Source organism: Netta rufina (assembly GCF_964035555.1).
Source record: "Netta rufina genome assembly, chromosome: 2".
Taxonomy (NCBI): domain Eukaryota; kingdom Metazoa; phylum Chordata; class Aves; order Anseriformes; family Anatidae; genus Netta; species Netta rufina.
This window is the reverse complement of record NC_140124.1, coordinates 117,139,893-117,161,002: the sequence shown is the minus strand read 5'-3', so window position 1 is coordinate 117,161,002 and position 21,110 is coordinate 117,139,893.

Sequence of the window (21,110 nt, the reverse complement as noted above, 5' to 3'; positions counted from 1 at the left end):
CCGAGAGGCTGCAGAGCTGCCCTCTGTGGTATAGTGTATGTAAATACCTGTAGTAGGAGAAAAAGTAAGTCTAATGGAGACATCCACTGGGCAATAACAAGCGGATAGAAATTGGCCTCCAATCAATTTGATCAGAAAATTAAAGAAAAAGTTTCTAACCCTATAATGTTCTTCCAAATAGAAGAATAAAGTCAACAGGCCAACCTGGTAACTCCTTTCAGTGACAGAGCTTGGTCCCTGTATGACAGGATTTGTCTGACATGGTGCCTGGTGATTCCTAATTTTCTGCCTGATGTTCCCATTTCCAGCTACGTTTCAAACAGAAGAGTATGCCCCTCCCTTCCAGGAGATTACAGTTCTGCATATGCACAATCATACACAATCATACAAACTGTAGTATGCAGAAAATTTTCCTTGTGAGTGAGAAAGAAGAAGCAGGAATTCATATGGGCAGTGTAGGACAAGGTCACTTTGAATGGCAAATACATTTCAGAGACGGTAGTGTTAGGGGACATTGGCTGACATGACGTTTACCGTTATTATCATCTTTGCTCATGAGCCCTCAGCACTGCAAGGAGTGAAATGCAAGCAATGGATGGTCCTACAACAGGCTACAGAAAAAAAATAAATAATGTTTTAACCATATTATTGTCCTTTTAAAGCATAAACACCTTGTTTTTTCAGATGCTGGGATTTAAACAGCCTGAAACATCATCAGGAATAACATTTGAAGTCATGAATATTGGAAATATCCATAAAATACGTTGGTTAGAATGCTGGAGGAGAAAATGGGTGTAGAAGAGAAATGACAAAACATCTTGGAAACAACCCTGCTATTAGCAGGGAGGAAAAAAGAGGTAATAAAGCAGGAAAGCCAATTAGGAAAAGGGCATTAAAATGTTATAGGAGAAGGAAAGGATAAAGAGGAACAAAATGTTATAAATAGGAAACAAGAGCAATATCCAAGGTAATTCTGAAATGAAATACCTAATTAATGGCCATGGGTACTCTTGGGAATCCTGAGGGGGACCTGTCAGAGGTGAATGGAGTTACTGAAGGTTTCACAGTAACTCAGCAGTACTTCCTCATCCCACTAGTGATTTAAGCCAGTATGCCAGGCTGGTGGTTGAGTTAGGGGTATGAACCTACTTCTGCTGATGCTACCAAAGGGTGGTTACCTTCAGGTAGGACAGATAGCTGAGGAGGAAGAGGAAGAGGAATTGAGAGAGATGTTAAAACTCTAGAGCAAGAGGCCTCAAGGTTACCCAACAGAAATACTGATGAACACACCGGTACTCAGGGAACTGGAGCATTGCCATGAGAACAAGGGAGAAAAAGGATTTTGGAAGCTCCACAGAGGGTGAGGTAAACAAGCAGTCAGCTGTGACAGAGAGCCGAAGGAATGAAGAGGCATAATAATATATAATGCTATTTCAAAACAACAGATGGGAATAGGGAATTGATAGTGAAGCGATTAATACTAGCAATGAAAGAACTAAACACCTTTAAAATGCACAATATTTAATAAGAGTGAAGCCAAAGACTCACAGCAATCCATAAATTAACAAAGTATAACGTATAACAGTGGCAAAATGGAGAAAGAGTAAAATGAACCCACATATATGCCAAGAACCTGTTGATGGAAAGGAAAATGGCTTCAAGGACTAAGGAAGGGATAAGACAGCCTTCAGGTAAAACTTGCAGGTTCAAAGTGAGAGCTGTGTCTCCTCTCCCCAGGCTAGCCAACAGCTGGAAAGCCCCTGTAATGGCATGGAAAAGCATGAGCATCCTTCACTGCTGCCCTGATTGCACCAGGAGCTGCCTCCAACAGATGATGTAGGTTCTCTAAACCTAGAAGTCAACCCAAAAAGTCAGGCTGGTACTGCTTACATGGGACCCTGTCTATGCCAGAGCATTACCAGATTGTTCCTCCTCAGCTAGGGCTTGTTGGGGATGCTCATCCCCAGAAGACTGGCATCCTTCCCTCACCACACCAAAATGGCACGCACAGGGACAAGGCCTAGGAGAACAAGTAGCTTTGGTTTCTGCTGCTGATCCTTTAAAAATGCAGTTTCTTAAAGGGACTTCGGAAGTCTTCATGGTTTGCACTTCTGCATAGCTTACTAGCATTCATTGCTCCTCCACTGCAAGTTTTAAGACTAAGTTTATGCACAAGTTTCAATAGCTAATGTTGACATTTTAAACTGCATATACAAATTCACTGATTCCATACACAGATTAACCCAAGGGTGTGCAAATTTATATAATTTGATGCTTATTAACACAATCTATATAACTATTAGGGAGTTGACTGAAGGGAAGTAGCTATGAAGGCAAGAAAGAGAGAGGGCTGGAGCTGTGCATTCCTGCCAGCTCCTGGTGAAGCTGTGGGTGTCTCATGAGTTTTTATGCACTCTTTTTTTGAAAACTTGTCTATAGAAAATCCTAAATACAATTGTCAGCCAATGTTCAACAAAGAAACAGGGGTAAAGGTGCAGAAGATTAGAAGAGATACATATTGACAGCATCTTATTAGAAAGCCTAAGGATAAAGGGTGTTCATCAAAAGCAATTAAATTAGGGATCTGAAGCTAACATTTCTCATCTGAGAAACAGCAACTACCCCTTTATTTCCCTGACACTTCTAAATGCAAAGAAAAAGATTAATGTAAACCACCAACTCCAGCTAGTGCTGCTTCTAGTTGTTTGAGGTATGCCTGGACTGGGACCCCTGGGGATGAGGAGGCTAAACTGAGGTGTTTCCAACCAGTCTGGGAGAGCACAGGTTTGATCAGACTTGTTCTGTTTTTCTTTTTTCTTTTCTTCTTCTTCTTTTTTTCTTTTTTCTTCCTGATAGATAGCAAATTCCCCATCAGTTTGCCAAGATGTTCAATATGATGAGAGTCATTCTGTGTGGTTTTGCTTGCTGGATATGCTTTTATATTGCTGTAATGGAACCATTTGAGAAAACAATAGGGAGAAATTAAAAATACGTATTTAAGAAAGAATTAAAAATGAAAGGAACAGATGTGTACCATGCATGACATATGAACTTTCAAATGCAAAGGAAATGCATATATGACAATAAAAGGCCAAGAAGTACATATACATCAGCATTTTCCATTATTTTTTTTCTTTAGACATGCATTTTAGATATACATAAATTATTTTTCCTTTTGTTTTATCCCTTTTTTAAAATCAGAATATTCAAACATCCTCTTTAAGAAGCAGAAGAGGATGAAAGATTGCATTTGGCAGGTCTCTTTTGTGCTATAATTTGTTTCTTTGTGGAAATGCAGCAAAGAGTGACTTTTATTATGTGTTAGGTAAGAATCTGCATAGAGCAACTTCCAGCTGTTGACCATGCGATTAGGCCGTTAAAGTGCAAAAATCGCTGTTTACAAATACCCATAATTACTATAATTTTCATGCAAAAATCTATGCTCACCTAAAACCAGACCACATGCCAGTTCTTTCCTGGCCAAAATGGCTATTTCTTTCTGTCTTGAAGTCTCAGTCACATATTGAAAAAATATCTGCAGAATAGAATATATTTTGACTGCAGAAATAGATTTTGCATGAATAGACTCCTGAGGCATCCAACAGTTTCAATAATGTTTTCTATTCCAGGGGAGCAAAAAATATTTTTCCTTGATAGCATTTATTTTATATTCACTGCACTGGAATTACTTTTTCAAAATTCTGCCAGCGAAGACTTATCGTATGTGGGTGCCATTGCTGTAACATAAAGATAAGGATGGAGGCTTATTCCACTCATAAGCTCATGAGTCTGTAAATTGGAACTATCCTTCATAGTACAATGCATTTTACCAGTCCAAATATTTTTCTTAAAGACAAGACAGGAGTTTTTTTTCTTGGAAGTATTTTCCTTCAGTGACTTAAGGAAGCATATTCATGGACTACTTATGAAAGGAAAGACACAAACAATGTGACACCACTAGTTTCTCTGACTGGGGAAGAGCCAGCATTATTTCAACAGCTTCAGAATCAGTCACTAGAGCAGCTGCCCTAAGCAGGAAAAATGTTGTCTGGGGAGCAGGAGATAAGGTAAGATAGAAGCAAGGACCTCGAAGGACAGAGACGCCTCCTAATTTGATGATCCGGGTGCAAATAAATGGCTTCTCTCATTTCAAAAATGGAACAGGCTACATATCTGAGGCTGAATTTGGATTAAATCATCAGGTATGTTCAGTCCTGTGATTTTGTTACTGGCCAAATGACTATGATTATTACAATCAAATGTGATAATACAATGACATTTTACCTAGGGGCAGGCATGCAGGTGAGATTAAAATGAGAACTGACTTGAGCCTTCACCAGGAAATCGAGTCTAACCCTTTTTGAAGTTAAACATTTTGATATAAAATTTTTCATTGTAAGGCTGACCTGCATAAAACGACTGAATTCTCAGTGCACTGCAAACCCTTTGTGTGCTACAGTTAAATGGTTCCAGAGATGGGAACCAGATTAACTTTGAAATTTCCATCCTCCCCTCACAAACAGCAGTTCGGCTCCTCTCGTGGCAGCAGAAGTTTGCTGGCAGCCCACAGTATTTTGATCATGGTCCTGTCTAGATGTACCAGGAGCAGAAATAATGATACAGTGGTAAGAGCCCTAGCAGTTGGCCAATGCTGGATCCTTTACTGATGCTATTAGTGATGAGGCTCAAACAATAGCAAGAACACTGGGGAATGGAAGGGAAGAAAAGGCTGGTGATGTCAAGACCTACCTTGTTCTGTTCAAGCCCTTGTGCTCTGCACTATAATATTAAACCTCTTCTATATTATGGACTAAATTATGGGCTTCTCAGAAGTCTTCTCCCAGCAAGGGACAGGATAATGTTCCACAGATTCCTGGACAAAAGGGAGCCATAAATCGTCCAGTTTGATCTCCCCTATAATCATTAAATTGGTGGTCCGTTCCATCCATGCACCCCTATATTAGCGTAAAGACATTAGTTAGACAAAAATATCTCCACTTTCAGGAAATTCACCTGTGGTCTGCTGCTGACAGAGAATGGGAGACACCAATGTGCCATGGGGCCTTCCCAGCTGCTGGAGCGATCATGCCTGGGCTTCAATAGGATTACTAGGCTGAAACAGAGGATGAAAAAATCCAAACTCTCCAACTTTCCAGTCTGTTCTGGAGGGAAATGTCCTGCAGATGAACCTGTTCAACTCAGTGTTGAACTCTCTTGAAAATGAACCGGAGATATAAAACTGAACCTCTTTTTCCAGTGGGTCCCTACACCATCTCACCCAGCATGTCCCCATGTCCACAACACAGCAGCCTGAATTTGGAGGCAGACCAGAGGTGTTCCCTGTCCCCTTCTGTACGATGTTGACATGTATGGCTTGGCTCTTTTTTTAGCCCTACAATAGTTAGCTCCCAGGAGGGAGCCATTTGGCATGGCAACATTGCTCCATCCAAAAGACCTGCCACTAAACTGCATGTATCTTTTAGCACTCTTTCTAAAAGTTGCTTTGTTGTTGTTCCTATGGGCCTTGATGTAAAATAAGGTCCTGTTGTTGGAGGCCTGAATCATGAAACCTTCAGATCTGCCCCGAAGAGCTTACAGCAGGCATAAAAGATAGAGAGAAAAGATGATAAAGCAGCAGGGAAAGCCCAAGGTCACAGAGAGATGATAATGATAGATGTAATAAGCAGTAGTAACAACATACAAACTATCGTGCTACTGCCCTTTGTTAGTTGAACCCTTGGGCTTTGCTAATTATAATGACACAGTAAGATCTAAAAGGGGAAATTACCCGCCAAAAATGGATGTTAACCACTTCAGCTCTACATCCACACTGCATATTTTGTGATTTGCTCTAATTGTTCAGTAGAGGCTCCATTAAAGTCAATGGAAAGTCAGGGGGTCTCTCGTGGATTATGCTGTAGCAAAGTAGTTTAAATTTAATCTAAGGTCGGATTTAACACATTTAAAAGAGAGCAAATTCACTGTTAAGTCTAACCATCCAGTCAATACTTCAAGCTTATGGTTCTTACTCTGGCACTGCATTTTTATATTCTGACAGAAGGCAGAAATTATGTCTGTGATCATACCATCATTACTGGCTCTGGTTGTCATTTTCAAAACACACACACACACAAAAGCCAGATGCCCTGAACTCAAAGAACTGCTATGGAATTTTGGTTCTTCTTTGAGAACCCCATATATATTCAGCAAAATGTAGGAAAACACACAAGAAATACAATGTGTGGAATATTACATATGAACTCAGAGTCGGAAGAGCTATTCCCTGACACCTACCACCAACTCCACAACACCAACCAGTAATTCAACAAGTGAACCAGTTCAACTCCATCTTCAGAATACTTCTTCCTTCTACTACTGTAATTGGAAGACCATTTCAGAACCTCAGTGCTCTGCTGCTTAGTTAAGATGTACCCAATTTCCAGCTTAGATTGATTCAAGGCTAACTTATGCCCATTTTCTTTCATGTGAATTTTACCTTTTTGCTTTCATGGGTCTTCAATTCTCCTGATACTGATGCCCTGGCATCTTTATGGATGAATGTCATTTGTGTGAATACACCAATAACTGAGAAACAGCCTTCCTGTTAGTGCTGGCCAGCAGAAGAGGTTCCAGAGGGGGCAGAAACCAGAGAGCAGTGGTGCTGTGGAAATTGGGTAGAGACTGGGAAGGGCCCTGGCACCAAACACATGCACCCTGACTTCACACAGCCCCAAGAGCTGGCACCTGGCTCCTGCTGCAAGTCAGTCACTGTCTCCTTGGGAAAGGATGCAGCCCATCGCCCTAGGCTTGTGCCTGAAGATTGCTCAGGCTTCTGCCATCTGCCTCTGTTTTTATCTAGACAAAATAAGCTTCGTTTCTGAGTTTCCTGTAACAAGATAGTCTGCCTACTCTGCTCATTCTGGCAGCTCTTCCCTTCACTGTCTCCAATCTGAGATCGTTCATCTTTACGCATATTTTGGAGAATATTTTCATCGTGCATATTTTCATCATGCCCCAAACAGGTACATGCCTGATACACCCTGAAAAAACTTTCAGTGTCCCACCAGCACCACCACGATGGTGAGCCACACCAGGCGCAGACAGACGTGTCCCCTTTGCCCGTGCACTGCACTATGGTTGTTCTGATCCAGAAGCTGTCTGACGGTGTGAGTGTTATATTATTCCTGAATTAACACGCTCTGCCTCCCAGTGGGCCTTATTAGCTCCGGCACAAACCTCGCTAACACGGCTATATGGTTTCTGTCCTGGAGACGGTTCATAATCTGGCCAGTTTGCAGTATCCATCCATCTGCCCCTTCCATATAGATATAATACAGTACTCCTGTGATTAGGCAGGATACCTCGTCTCTTGCCTTTTCATCAGCTTCACACACTTTCCAGCTGATTATTTTCTTCTTATAGAAGAAATGGATATTACCAGAGCCTGAAGTGTATGGCCCTGTACTCTGCAGGTATGTGCTACACATCAGCACACAACTCCATTTCACTCTAATGTTTGGTTCTACCCATATGTCACTCTTTCAGCTGCTACATGTTTAGTCAGACAAGATTTTTTTTACAAACTTCATCATTCATATAAAGGTATCACCAATAAAAAGCTCAGAACTTCCATATGGGATCCAGACTCTTCCCCCTTGCAGTGATGGAATTGCTCACTGCAAGGTATGCATCGCATGCAACCATGCAAGAAAATCTCAGAGATTAATGCCATAGCCTGGAAATCATACCATGCATTTCAAATCTCAGTTCTGTTGGATCCTTCTTTACAATCTCAGACCTTCGCATTCAGTCCCAGAAAAAAAGGCCCTTGCTTCCGATACATACACCTTTACTGTGGTTGTTCCTGCCCTTACATGTTTCTGTACTGTTTGGGTTAACCTGGGTTCAGGTTCTCCCTTCCCCTGCTTATGTGTGATCTAAGTGGCTGAAACTATCCATGAAATGGAGATATACCTCTTCATTTAAAACTGGAACCTTTCTAATGATTGCATTAATACCCAGGGTCCTGTGGACACCTGAGACATCCTCGGTCCTAAGCAGTACAGCCTTGAAGAGCCAGCTAGTCAATAAAATAAAATACCCATTCTCTTTAATTAACATATGAAATAAACACAATCTGTGACACCTAGTGTGCAGCAGCAATTAAGAGGCATTGCTTAGTTAAACCTCCTAATACCTCATTTAAATATGCAATTAAGGGATAATTGCCTTCAATCAATAAAAAATTGAAATATTTTGCAGGGACCTCGGTTATTTTTTGTGAAGCTTTCTATTTTGTACTTGGTCTGGGCTAAGCCTCCAAGTCTTATAACACTTGTTAAAGAAACATTATGCTTTTCAGCATCCCATTGATTTATGGCTTTTATGCATCCTGCTAGCATCGTAAGAATCTGATGCAAAGAGTCTAAGCCTATGCAAAGAATTTATTTGTGTATTTTGTGTTACTGATGATTACCTTTTCTTTCAAACTCCCCATTCTAAGTTATCCTTGAATCACCTCCATTTTCTGGTCTGCACAGACCAGAAGCATCCCTTTGTACATGTCTTTACACTCAGAGCTTTCTCACAGACATCTCAACAATTCTTTCATAATGTAATTGTTTTCCTGTTTTTCAATATCTGCCTACAAACAAGCAGTACTTCACTTGTGCACAAGTGCTAGCAATTCAAACCATATATCCAGCCCTTCTCCCTGCCTACACACAAATCAATCCTCGGTAAAACAAGACAGACCTATGAATCAAATGAGGAAAAAAGTCAACCATTGCCTTCTCTCTCAAGGCAGGAAATTAGCAATGCAAATATATAGGCTCATCTAAGAGGTCCTTGAGTGCACTCTGTCATGGCACCTCAAACCATCATCAGCTACAGAACAATCAGAATACAGGGGGAACTATTGTCATGCTCAATAATTGAATTATGTGGTTAAAGAGACAAGACCTGTGAAAATGAGTGAGATCAGAAAAAAAAAAAAAAAAAAAAAAAGAGAGAGAGAGAAAAAAAAGAAGCAGAGGATAAATTCTGATAGGCATTTAAAGGCATCTAATGAGCACAAAATAAAGCAGTGTACTGCACTGTTAAAGGGAAACCTTGATGCAGGCTATGGCCCATGTGGTTTGACAGCAAGCTGAGTAGGGCACTAACATCATATTATCTGAAAATGTTATGGCAACCATCGCTGAAGTCAAAACTTCCATCTGGAGTATTTCTGTCATGGAGAAAAGTCCACAAAGAAAGGTTGCTTGGGCTTAAGGCAGGAGAGTCCAAAATGATCTGCTCTGTACCTGCCATTCAATCATTTTCCCCTTTATGTCTCTTATGTCCCTTTTTCTTGGGCCTGAAAGGCTGCTGAGCTGGCTTCAGACAAGGGCTATATCCTTATTACAGTATTTTGTTTATCTAAGTGATAAAAACCACCATGGATTTAAGACATGCCCTTAATTAACAAAACATGCCTAACAAAACAAGACTAGCAAAACAATGCTACTGCAGTCAATCTTGTGCATGCATTGTCTGTCAGGAGTCTTTGGTGATGTTCAGAGGTTTTAGACTTTCCAGTCGTTACATCAGTATGGCTAGGGTGGGCACCTCCAATGCAGAGCACTGCGTAATGTAAGCCAAATATCACAGTTTAAATTTTTTACCCAATTTTTGACATACAGAGTCTTGCTGAAGTGGTATATCGATGTGTGTGTCCTTTCTTCTTGCTCCCTTCATTCTATCACTGAGTGGTTCAGTGACATCTATGCACTGTGCTGAAATATGTACGCAAAAGCATAGTAAGCCTGGAAGTTGTGTATATGAGCAAAAAATGGCAACAGTCATCTTACTCATGGGGAGAAGAACTTCTTGATTGCAGGAAATCCAAACTGTGATCATTAGGAGGACCCAGAAATCATTTAAGTAATTATGAGCTCTTTGACTTCTGTCACTTTTGGAACACCTGTTCTTCTGCCATCTAACTGGGTTAGAGGTTTACCCCCTCTAGTCAGTAGGTGATCTGCAGGTTTAGTCAGGTGATGATTGCCCCTGTTTCAAAGATGTTTTGTCAAGATAAGCAACTGATTCACTCAGCTAATAGAAATATTTTTGCCTGCTTCTTGACTGTACACGATGGCCATCATTAGGCATCCATACCTCTTCTCAGACTCTTATAATGGCAGATGTCCTGCAAAGAACCACTGAGGCTAGGTTAGATGATACTCAGAGAACCAGGATACCTAAACCCTTATTCTCCAGAATAGGCATATCAACTGAGCAAAAGGAGTTCTCTCTGAGATCATAGGACTTGGTAGTAGATAAGTTTTTTATGTGCTATCTATTTTATTCATCCAGTTCTTGATCAACCATAGCCTGTGAGCTTTCTTTATTTATGTAAGTATTAAAAGTCTGGCAGTGGTGAGCATGTCTCTGTAGCCTGAAATCTTTACAAAAAGAAGACTTTATCAAGAGTTGCTTCTGAATAACATGTTCAAAGCAAGCAGAAACCTTCATTAAATATTCTACAAGAATTAACTACTAAGATCTGTATATTACTTGCCACTTCTTTCTGGCTTCACATTGTCCAGTTAGCTATATGTAGGCTTAGTGCAGACTTCAAGAGACCTAAAGGAAGAGTCCCAGTTGTAGCCTGAGTCTGCTGCCTGTCCCAACACAGATTCACTTATCTGCCTCAGTCCAGACACTGAGAAAATGAAGGGTTCATCTCTCAAGCCCACTGAACTTCAGAGCCTTGACGCTGAGACTGGCGTGGAATGCTAAAGAACAGTATTTGCCTTTTATGATTCCAGATACAGACACATGCTTACCATAAACCCAAGAGGTATCTCTGTTCTCTAAGAACATAACGCTCGTCTACCAAAGAATACAACACTGGGGTTCCCCACCACTATCCCAAGTTTAACCTAGGCCAAGACTGACCTGGATGGCAGATCAAACAGTTACCAATTACATGAGCTAAGGTAGTCCTCCAAGGCAGCAATGATGAAGTAGCCATTTTATCATCACTAAGGTTTTTTTAGTATTATGAATGTACAGGCAACCAAGTCCTGAACGATCTCATTCAGTTCTGTATAAGGTCACAAAGAAAAACTCAGCTGCTCTCTTTTACACCTGTCAACTGCAATGAAAGGAGTGGAATGCAATGGATATAACTGAGAGCAAAATTAGTCTACAATGCATAAACATTGCCCTGTGTTACTTGCACATAGCTTTCCATGTGTGAATTGATACATCAGCTGGGTAAATGATGTATCAGTTGAGACTGAGACAGAGAAGAACATGTGTAGTTCTGCTCTGTTATCTAATATCAGTTTGCATCAAAAGTAAATTGACTGACCTGGAAGCAAACCAGTTTTCAGGAATCAAACTGCAAAATGTCATCATCCAGCTCATCTCTCCAGTAACTCTCTGGGAAGTTGTAGTAGCCTCAGAAAAGCTGTTTTCCATCTGGTCCTAAATTTTCACAGAGAATCAGAACAAAAAAAAATAGTCTCAGTATAGTGAGAACGTATCGCTTGATAATAATGAAGTTGGCTATCACGGTGGAACTCAAATATACTGCCACTTCACAGCACCAGCCTGGTATTTCCAACAGACATATGGGACAAGAAATAGTTCCTGGTCCAGAAGGATACAAGTCTCCTCTTGGTGATGGCATCTGCCAGCCCTGGTGGGTGTCTCAGGTACCATGGGGCACCTTAAGCAGCATATGACATTTCTAACCAGGCAACTGAATTGAGTCCACATGGTGAGACATATCTTAAGTAGCATGCAAGAGAAAAAGGAAAAATACGATGTCTATTCAAGGTTGGTCTTTACGGAAAAGATAAATAAAACTGCATTAGGAACCCCAGGACATGTGGAGTGGGCACACAGAAGGGACTGAGTTAAAGAATTGGTCTTTTGTTAGGTCTGAAAGCATGGCTAGATTAGATGATTTAATGCCATAAACCCTTTGGCAAGGTACATTAATCCAATGTCATGGCCAAATTGTGTTTGCACTTCAATGCCAATTTGTGCTCAAAATTATTTGAACTAATTACTCTTCCTTTCTTAAAATGATGGGTGGTATTTCTGTGCTCTTTCAAACAGTTTTCTAATGCAATTCAAGGAATATGAGACTATCCTCCTGTGTCAATCGTTTTACCACGTCTGCTTCCACGGTAACTTCTCCTTCTGCATGAAACGTGCTGTGGGAACAAGGAATTAATGTGGGCAGGCTGAGAGGTACATTCTTTCTCCCTTTTAGGTAAACCACAACTACTCAGTTCTCAGCCCTACACCGCTAATGGTAGCAAAACACAGGGATGGTACTTTGTAGTTAGGATGTACAGACCGATGCCTTTGAAGCAAAAATAATCAGCTTTGGTCCCCAGCTATGATTAGGAAGCTTCACACATCCCTGGTGCATAGCACAGTGGCAGGAAATAGCTCCTAAAGGGCCACAGATTTGCTGTTTAATTTTTTTAATTACTGCTTATTTAGGAAACATAAATACTTTTACAAATCATTACCATATAAGTATGAAGCACGCACTATTTTTAATTAAAAAAAGAAGCTAGCACTTTTTCATGGAGAGATACGCTGTGAGAGACACAAAGCCTCTCTTTCTGTAAAGTCTTTGCAAGGACAAATATCTTCATCACCTAGGATGCCTTCATTCAGGGGTTTTCTTTGTCCTGACAGGCAATACTGTTTGCAGTTCAGAAATTCTTGAATTGTGGTAAATGTCTGAATCTAAAGCAAAGATGAATGACAAGGGACTATCTGGTTTGTCTTCACCAGGAGAAAGCAGACATGGCGTTCAGAAAACAAAAGCTGCCCTAGCACTTAAGTGCCTCCTCGGAGAGTTGCTACCTCTGTGTGAGAGGAGTTGATATTAGTTGCTATTAAGATACAGCTGGGCTTGGAGTCTTCCAAGGTGTACACCTTGAAGAGATTATTCAGTTAGTATTAAAACCCTGCTTGAAAATGTGGGTGTTTTTCTCAAGAGCTACATATGGCTGAAAGAGCCAAACTCTCCCCCACCCCTGGGGTGTTTTTTTTTTTTGGAAGCATTTTTTCCTTTTTTTTTTTAAAAAAATTACTTTTTACCATTTGCATCCAGCTTAATTGATTGGAAAGGAATAATAAGAATGCTGGAGGACCTAAAACCCTGAGGAAGCCCAGGCTGTATGCTAAGTTGGTGCCTACCCGCAGCTTTAATCTCATTTAGTCCAATTTGTGATTGTTTGTTTGTTTTTTCTTATTCACAGCCAAGCTAAAAAAAATAAAAATAATAAAAAAAAAAAAATTAACTCTGAATAGTAATACTAAGAAGCAATTTAGCTTCATGGTTTAAGGAGTTAGCTTCATGTTTTATGGAGTGGCCCATCTTCAGTTGAATCATTCTTCTGTTAAAGCATCAATGACAGCTGAGACCAGGAAATTTCTCAGTTTTTAAAGTCCAAATTGAAATGGGGTGAAACAGGATAAAGGGATAAAGGAATTTGGAAGCCAAGAGATCTCCAGGGCCATTCCGCTCTGCCATGGTGTGGACAGTTGCTCCTTGATATTTGTGAGCTACCTGGAAAAGCAGGGAGCTTTTCCTATCTTTCCTCTTCTAGAAGCCACCACTGTACATGAGAAGGTCCTGAGAGAGTTCAGCTGTCCCCAGGGCCCTGCTGCATGGCACAGGGTCAGGGAAGCCAGCAGATCTCTCAAGATTTTTGTGTCCCACCCTGCAGAATGGGAAAATGGAAGGTAAAATTCAACCTCTTCCCTGCCAGACTACTCTATAGAAGTATGAGCCACCTTCACGTGGTCCTTGCTGTTAATAACCCCGTCTTTGTATACACTTTTACTTACAGGAGAGTCATCACCAGAGCGGATGGGGCTCTCTTAGCCTACTGTCCTGTAAGAAGAGGTTCGCACTGGGCTGCAGGTAGGGTCCCACGGGAGGACACTTTTTGATGAGCATCCAGGTCATGGGTGGACCTCAGCAGATGGTCTCCTCTTCTGCCTCTGCATAAAGCCTGTCCCACATGCTGCAAGAGCAAGACTGGAAGCCAGTAAGTGCAATCACAGCCCCTGGAAGCTGCATCATGTGCTACCTGCAGCCTAGAACATGCAGAAAACCACCGCTTTGTTTTCATATTGCTCACACATGCAAACAAGTTAATTCTTTTGCAGAGTTTGACAAGGCAGTTATTTCAGCTTTCCCATTGATCCAGAAAAAATCCTTCTACAAGAGGTGAAATGCCATTAGAACTGCTCTGTTGCAGAGCCAGATCAGCCCGTGATGCCTAACACACCTGAAATCCATGAAGAGACCCAGGAACACATGAATCCAACTGGGGCTCCACAGTTGTGCTAGACATTTACTGGGCTGGGCAAAGCATCCACTGTGAAGGCTGCTTCCCACTTTGTGCCTCTGCCCCTTCCCAAGAAGTAGCAACTCATTCTGGGCTACCTGGCTGCTGCCTTCCCTGATCCAGCCACCACCACCCTTCTCCCCCAGCCCCAAATTAAAGCTCCTCCTAAAGCCATCACCCTCTACAAATTCTGTCATTTCCAATGAGTCTTGTACTGTAATTTAAAAGATAACTCGCTCCTGTTTCCAGCATTTTAATGCACTTTATTTTTTCTACAAGCAATATACGTGTGTAATTAATAAACAATTTAGTATGTTGAGGAACCTAGGAACTTGGCAAATGTTCTGGGGATATGAAATCTCAGGAAAAGCAGCACATTATAAGAAATAGTAAGTAATTACTTATGTAAGCTTTTCTTTTTAAATTCTAAGAACATTAGCTACTAATTACCTACTAATTACCAGTACTTCAGCAGGTGTTTGCACTTAACTGTAGGCTAAAGCCCCTGTGAAAAACAAACCCCTCACACTCCCTCTCAAGATTAAAGCAGAATCCCACCGGACTTCATAATACAGCATAGGTGTAGTGGAGCTGTTTACACGCCAGTCCTTTAACCACTTGGCTGCTTAAGGTGAAAACAGGATCCAGTTTATTTCCCTTGCTTTTTTCTGCCAGAGTCAAGGTGATTTACTGGAATGAGTAATGCAAGAAGCAGTGAACAAAATCTAAGGGTTAAAAGCAAACTATGATTAAGACTTCTTCATCTGCACATTTATCTCACTTCTGTAGTGACCTGGCAAATGAGCGCTCTATTTCGGATCATGAATAGAGCCGGCCGAATGGGGTGAGGATAAACCCTTTCTGTGGAAAGTTCCCTGAATTTAAAACAACAGATGCAGAGCCCTCAGCTGGTGTAAAAGAGTTTAGTTCCACCGATGTCAATACCTGAGTCAATACTTATGCTGCTTGAGGAACCGGCCTCTGCTTCATTCCCCTTTTGGAAGATTAATTCATGCAGCCTAAATTTTACTCAAACAAGCTTTTATAAACAATGAATTTCAAGTTTATAAGCACAGGTTCAAGCTCATATTTGTGACTGCTTAAAATTCAGAGTTTTGGTTTATCCAATTACTGAGAAACACTTCACTATTGATGGAAGAAAGACGTCAGAGGTAGGAAGTCCAGTTGGTGAATGGAAAAGACAACAGGTGCCTCCTGTTACCTGTCACAGTGCCCAGGCTGCACCTTCTGCAAAGCACCGTAGGGACAGATGAAGGAATTGAGAGGCACACCTCAGGGCTATATTATTCAACAAAATGGCTCACAGATGAATAATTCAAACCATGCTACTAACACATTTTTGCCATTTACCCTCTCTGAGATTTGCAAGAACTGTTCAAAATATATGGTTGCTTATTTCCCTTCTGCAAAGATTTTTTTCACTTAAATATAAGACTCTATAGCAGGCAGTGGAAGCAGTTCACTTCATCACCATTTTTCTGCAGATGCCAGTTAGACTGCATGTCCCCTCCAGATCCCTTTTCAGTGAGGTGATAAGAGTAGTGACTGTGCTGTGAAGTATTAGGTCACAGCAGTAGAAGTGCTCATACCTACAGCTGGGAACTAAGGTTTTTTGAACAGCACATCTCTATTAAAACAATGGGAACTGCAGGAGACTAGAAACAATTGAAAACCTGACCCTTTCATTCAGGTACTTAAAGGGGAGCTTCTGGCTGCTAGCGTATTTTAAGATTCGAGTCCCACAACTGAGAAATTAAAAGCTGCTTTGACATATGACTGAACCAAATGAGACCATGAGGCTTCTGAGAAAATTATACGGCTCAACCTTGGTGCCTTCCATCCAAGGTTCTCAAAACCATATATAAAAATTAACAAAATAGCACGCCTGGGAGGTAAGTCATTGATGTTTCACCAGTCAACAAGCTGAGGCTTTGCACAGTGAGATGTCCTGATGTCATTAAAAAAAGGATTAAAAAGTAATTTGGTCTTCATGTAAAAATACTTTCTCCTCACTTCTTTTTCTCTGCTGGGGGGTTATGCTATGATTTTTAGAGGACCAAATGGGGAGAAGAGCAGCAGTGCTCTGGTCACCAGGCCACTCCAAGCTCTAAGTAAGGTTATTTCATTCCTGTGGAAGCACTCAAGTACCTAAAAGGTGGTCTATTTTTTACTATTGTCTCAGGTGATCTAATAAAAGGTACTGCTTCTTTCTAAATAGGCTTAACCTCACTGAATAGTGATGACACAAGTGTAGGTGGCTCATCATATGCGTTTATAAGATATCACCATTTATGTCCTCAAACTAAGAACCAGGATTTTTCTCAGGCAGAGCTAGCTGAATAGCTGCTACTCCTGAAAGGTGAGCTGAAAGAAGAGCCCTCACCTCCATCCCATCCCATCCCATCCCATCCCATCCCATCCCATCCCATCCCATCCCATCCCATCCCATCCCATCCCATCCCATCCCATCCCATCCCTTCTTCTCTCCTCTGTATCCACTGTTCTTCTCTCTCCTGCTCTTGGTGCCACAGTCATCCTCCCCCACTTCCTTAGGCTCTGGAAATTGTTGGGATATTCACAGGTTTCTTTTGGTTTGCTAACTGAGCAGAAAACTATCCTTTTTAGAGGGAGGAATTAGTTTCATGCTGGCCCAGTGAGTTAACTGTGCTCACAGTCAAATGAGCTAGTGCCAGAGCCAACACAAGGTGAAGGGTATTCAGGCTCTGGGTGTGCCATGAAGCTCTGTAACCTCCTCCCTACCCAGGGTTTGGGGGCTTCAGGCATGGCCATGGGTCCTGGGACCAGGCTGCTGTGAGAGAATTGTGAGAGACCTTGGCTGGGGAGCTGCACTGAAACACACGTCCTTGTCCAAGCTCCCTCTTAGGTGCTAAGCAGTCAGGATGCAGAGAGAAACAGCTATGATGCCAGCAAGGAGCAAAGGAGTGTCTGAGACATTTTGACTTCCATGGTTAAATTTGTTTTAGTTGAAAAAAAAAAAAAAAAAAAAAAAAAAAAAAAAAAAAAAAACACTTTTCTACATTTTTACCTATTTTTCCCTTTTCTTTGTTTTCCAGGCAGTTTCATTTGGTTGGGATTTCGCAGTCCCGACAAAACCTTGATGACGTTAAGGCTGAGCACCGTCTGCACACACCATGGGTGTTCTGGATGCAGTGGCCCACTGACATCATCTCAGGTGGTGCAGAAGCAAATTGTGGAGAGGGTTTTTCTCATCCTTCTTTTTCTCATCTCTTTCCTTCAGTCTGAAAGAGGGGAGGAAAAAATGCAGAGCCAGGATTTTAGCCCTTCATTTTATAATGTAATTGAAATGCCAAGAGACTGAAAAAATTCAATGTTGATGAAGAAACGGATGTTAGTGCAATGAAGAATAGCTCTGTCTTTGTCAGTCTGCAGTCTTTTATGTGTCACAGGCTGTCACTTTCTATTGCATTTCAACTGACTAATTACCCCAGTTTATTAAAAGTGAATATGAATTCACATTTTTTACTTTGCCGTGTTCTGAGTGTTAGTGTTATCAGGAGCTATTACTGAATGATAGATCCCACAGTTCTAGGCTTCCTCATGTGAGCAAGTACAGAGCAAATCTACCTCAATATCAATGAAAACCAGATATATTCATTTAAGGGGGAAATATATACTCTGTGCAGTGTATGTTCACATCCAAGCATTAATCACCCTGGTGTGTCCCACTTGGCTCAGTGTATTATTAGAACCTCACTCACAGAGCAGAAGAGTGTCTGTAAGTGATGGTGTTGGAAGGGTTGGACTTGAATTAAATGTACTCATCGCTTCCTAATGGGGAGGTATTTTCTGACAGCTGTAATGAAAACTGCTGCTCATCAAAAGGTACTCTGTGTCCTAGCTCGCAAATCCAACCTCAGCTGCAAGTTGCACATTTAAATTTCAAAGTTTTTATCTCTAGCCACACTGGAGTGCACTTATAAGTGCGGTGGAAGGGTCAAATTAGATGAAATCAAAGCCCTGCTTCTACTGAAGAGGCGATTTTAAGCTTTTGCAATTGGATCTGTGTGTTGTTACAGGCTTAAAAAATCTCGTCATCAAAAATAGGGATTTCTAGAACATGGTAATTGTCACTTTGATCTGCCCAACTCGATTCCAGCAGTAACTACAACGTCAGAATTTCCTCATTCTGTATAAAATAACACATCCAGATAAACAGGTGCATAGACTTCCATAGGTATTATAAATTTGTTATCCACATTTATTAATGCTGATCTTTCACACCTTATCCCATGTTCTTAAGCATGCAGCCGGTCCTCTTGTAAGGATGTGCACATGGCTTTGAAGGAGCTGGGCACTGGTATAAGCCTCCCGTGCATTGGCAATATTAATCGATAAGAGGAATAACAATAACTTAGGAAGTTATGTCAATAACAAGTGCTGGGAAAGAATGAAGCATCAGGTCTTGGAGGGAAATGCCATTTTGCCTGAAAGTATAGGACAGAAAATCAACAGGAAAAGGAAGAGGGTGGCATTCTTCTAGTGTTTTCCTAGTGAGTACTCATTGTTTATAATAAAATGCAACTATTGTATGTTTTCCTATGATTGAAGATATTTACCATTTCACATGCTAAACAAAATGTTCTTTCATTAGAATGTACATGGAGAGAAAACAATGTCATAAGACTGGCTGTGGTGGTGGTGTTGTCATCCTGCACATTTACAAAAATCCGTCTGAAGTATATTTTTTACAAAATGCTGGCACGCAGAGAGGCAGCAGGACATGCACTCATGCTGCCTGGACTCCAAGCAGGCTGCCTTGATGAACTAGCCTTGATGTGGAAGACACAAGGCTCCCTTCTACATTTTTTTTTGAGTGCTCTGGTTATGACAAATGTTGTCTAGCATATTTAGAGGAGTGGCTGAAGCTATCTCATCATGGGTTTGTGATTAAACTGATATACTGAAGGCCATGAACAGCAGATACACCCTGAAGCATCTATTGTGTTCCCAGAGAAGAGCAGCTCCCTACCTTTCAGTTTAAGGGTGGACTGATATCAGTCTGGCTGCATCTATACATGAAGACAAACTTTGACACTGGGAGGCTCATCTTAGGAGGGGAACACTGATCTCCCATGCCTTGGCTCCTTATTGGTTTGGATTTGCAAGGAATGTGGCCTCTCTTTCCTTCCCAGAGGGGAAAGGAAGATGAACAGGAGGAGAGGTGCTTGTGCCCACAGGGGCTCTTTGGTGGCAGGTCAGGGAACTGCAGGGAAGGAAGCCAGAAGGGCCTAGGGATGCTATGTTTGAGGACATCTCCAGACAGAAAGAGGCTGGCTAGCTAGAGCAGGGAGCAATACCAGCAAAGAAGGAAATGGCTTCTCCACAGGGAACGATGCAGGAGTTGGCTTCCTTCTGAGGCAAATTTTACCTGTGGAGATCAAGAACAGGTATGTTATTCAGGAAGCAAACAATATTTAAATCCTATTGCTAAGGAAAAATACACACACCCCATCCCAACTATGATGTTTGTAACCAGCCCCTCCAGATCCAAAAGAACAGCTGAGAAGGATGATGACCCTCTTCTGATGGGAAAACAGGAGGTTGGCTGCTGGCTGGATCTGTACTCCAGGAGAAGAAAGACACAGGAAGAAGGGGTGCTGCCTGCCATAATCTGAGATGCTACTGGAGGGTGTTCAGGTTTTTCCGCTGCGCTAACTCCATGCTGTTCATCCAACAAATTGCTAACCTAGTTAGAAGGCTTTAAAGTAGGATTGAGGGAGGGATTGACTAGGGAACAACAGCAACAACAACAACAAAAAAGCTAACATAAACCAGAGCAGCCTTACAGGGGCCTAAAATTTTGGAGGATTTGGTATGCATAATAGGGTCACAGGAGAGACTCAGAGGATAGTGAATCAATCCACTGAACAACTTCGATGTCTGTATACTAACGCTAGAAATATTTGGGATAAGCAGGTGGAGCTGGAAGTCTTAATACAAGATCAAAATTATGACTTAATTGGCATAACAGAGTCTTGGTGGGATAATTCACATGACTGGAATAAAAACATGAAAGGAAGAACAAGCAGGGGGTAGAAAGGAGGGTGTAGCCACAGCCCTGGATACATTCATTTGCTGTGAGCCTGGCATGTGGAGAAGACTAAAACCATGAAAATGCTATGGGTAATAATTATATAGGGAAAAAAACACAGGTACTTCCATGGTGGGAGAGCCACCACAACAGGCCAGAAAACCAAATTCTGCTCTGATCTAATGAGTGAAGCTTTCAGTGGTAACAAGGGGACTCTGACAATGTTGGAACTGGAAAGTCCCTGCAGGAGTAGATGATCCGCATGTGCGTGGGGTGCACAGAAGGAAGAATCTGTGTTCAGCTACTAGGAATGGAGTATGAAAGGTTATCAGGAGCATGCAAGGACAGAAAAGCTGGAACACAGAGTACAATACCATTAGCAGAGGCACCAAAGAAGAAATCTCTCTGTATATGTATTATAAGTAAGAGGTAAGACAGGAGTAGTGTTGTCTGAACGATCAAAAGACACACAAGGTTTCAGAGAAGGATGATGTGTGAAGTGGGGCTTCTGCACCTTCAGCAATTAAAAGGTCAAATGTGAGCATGTGGCTAGCATGATTAAAATCAGAAAAAAAAAAAAAATGCCCAGAAAAGAGAAAGAATAAGCAAAGGGTATTTATCTGACTTCATTTTTTAAGTCC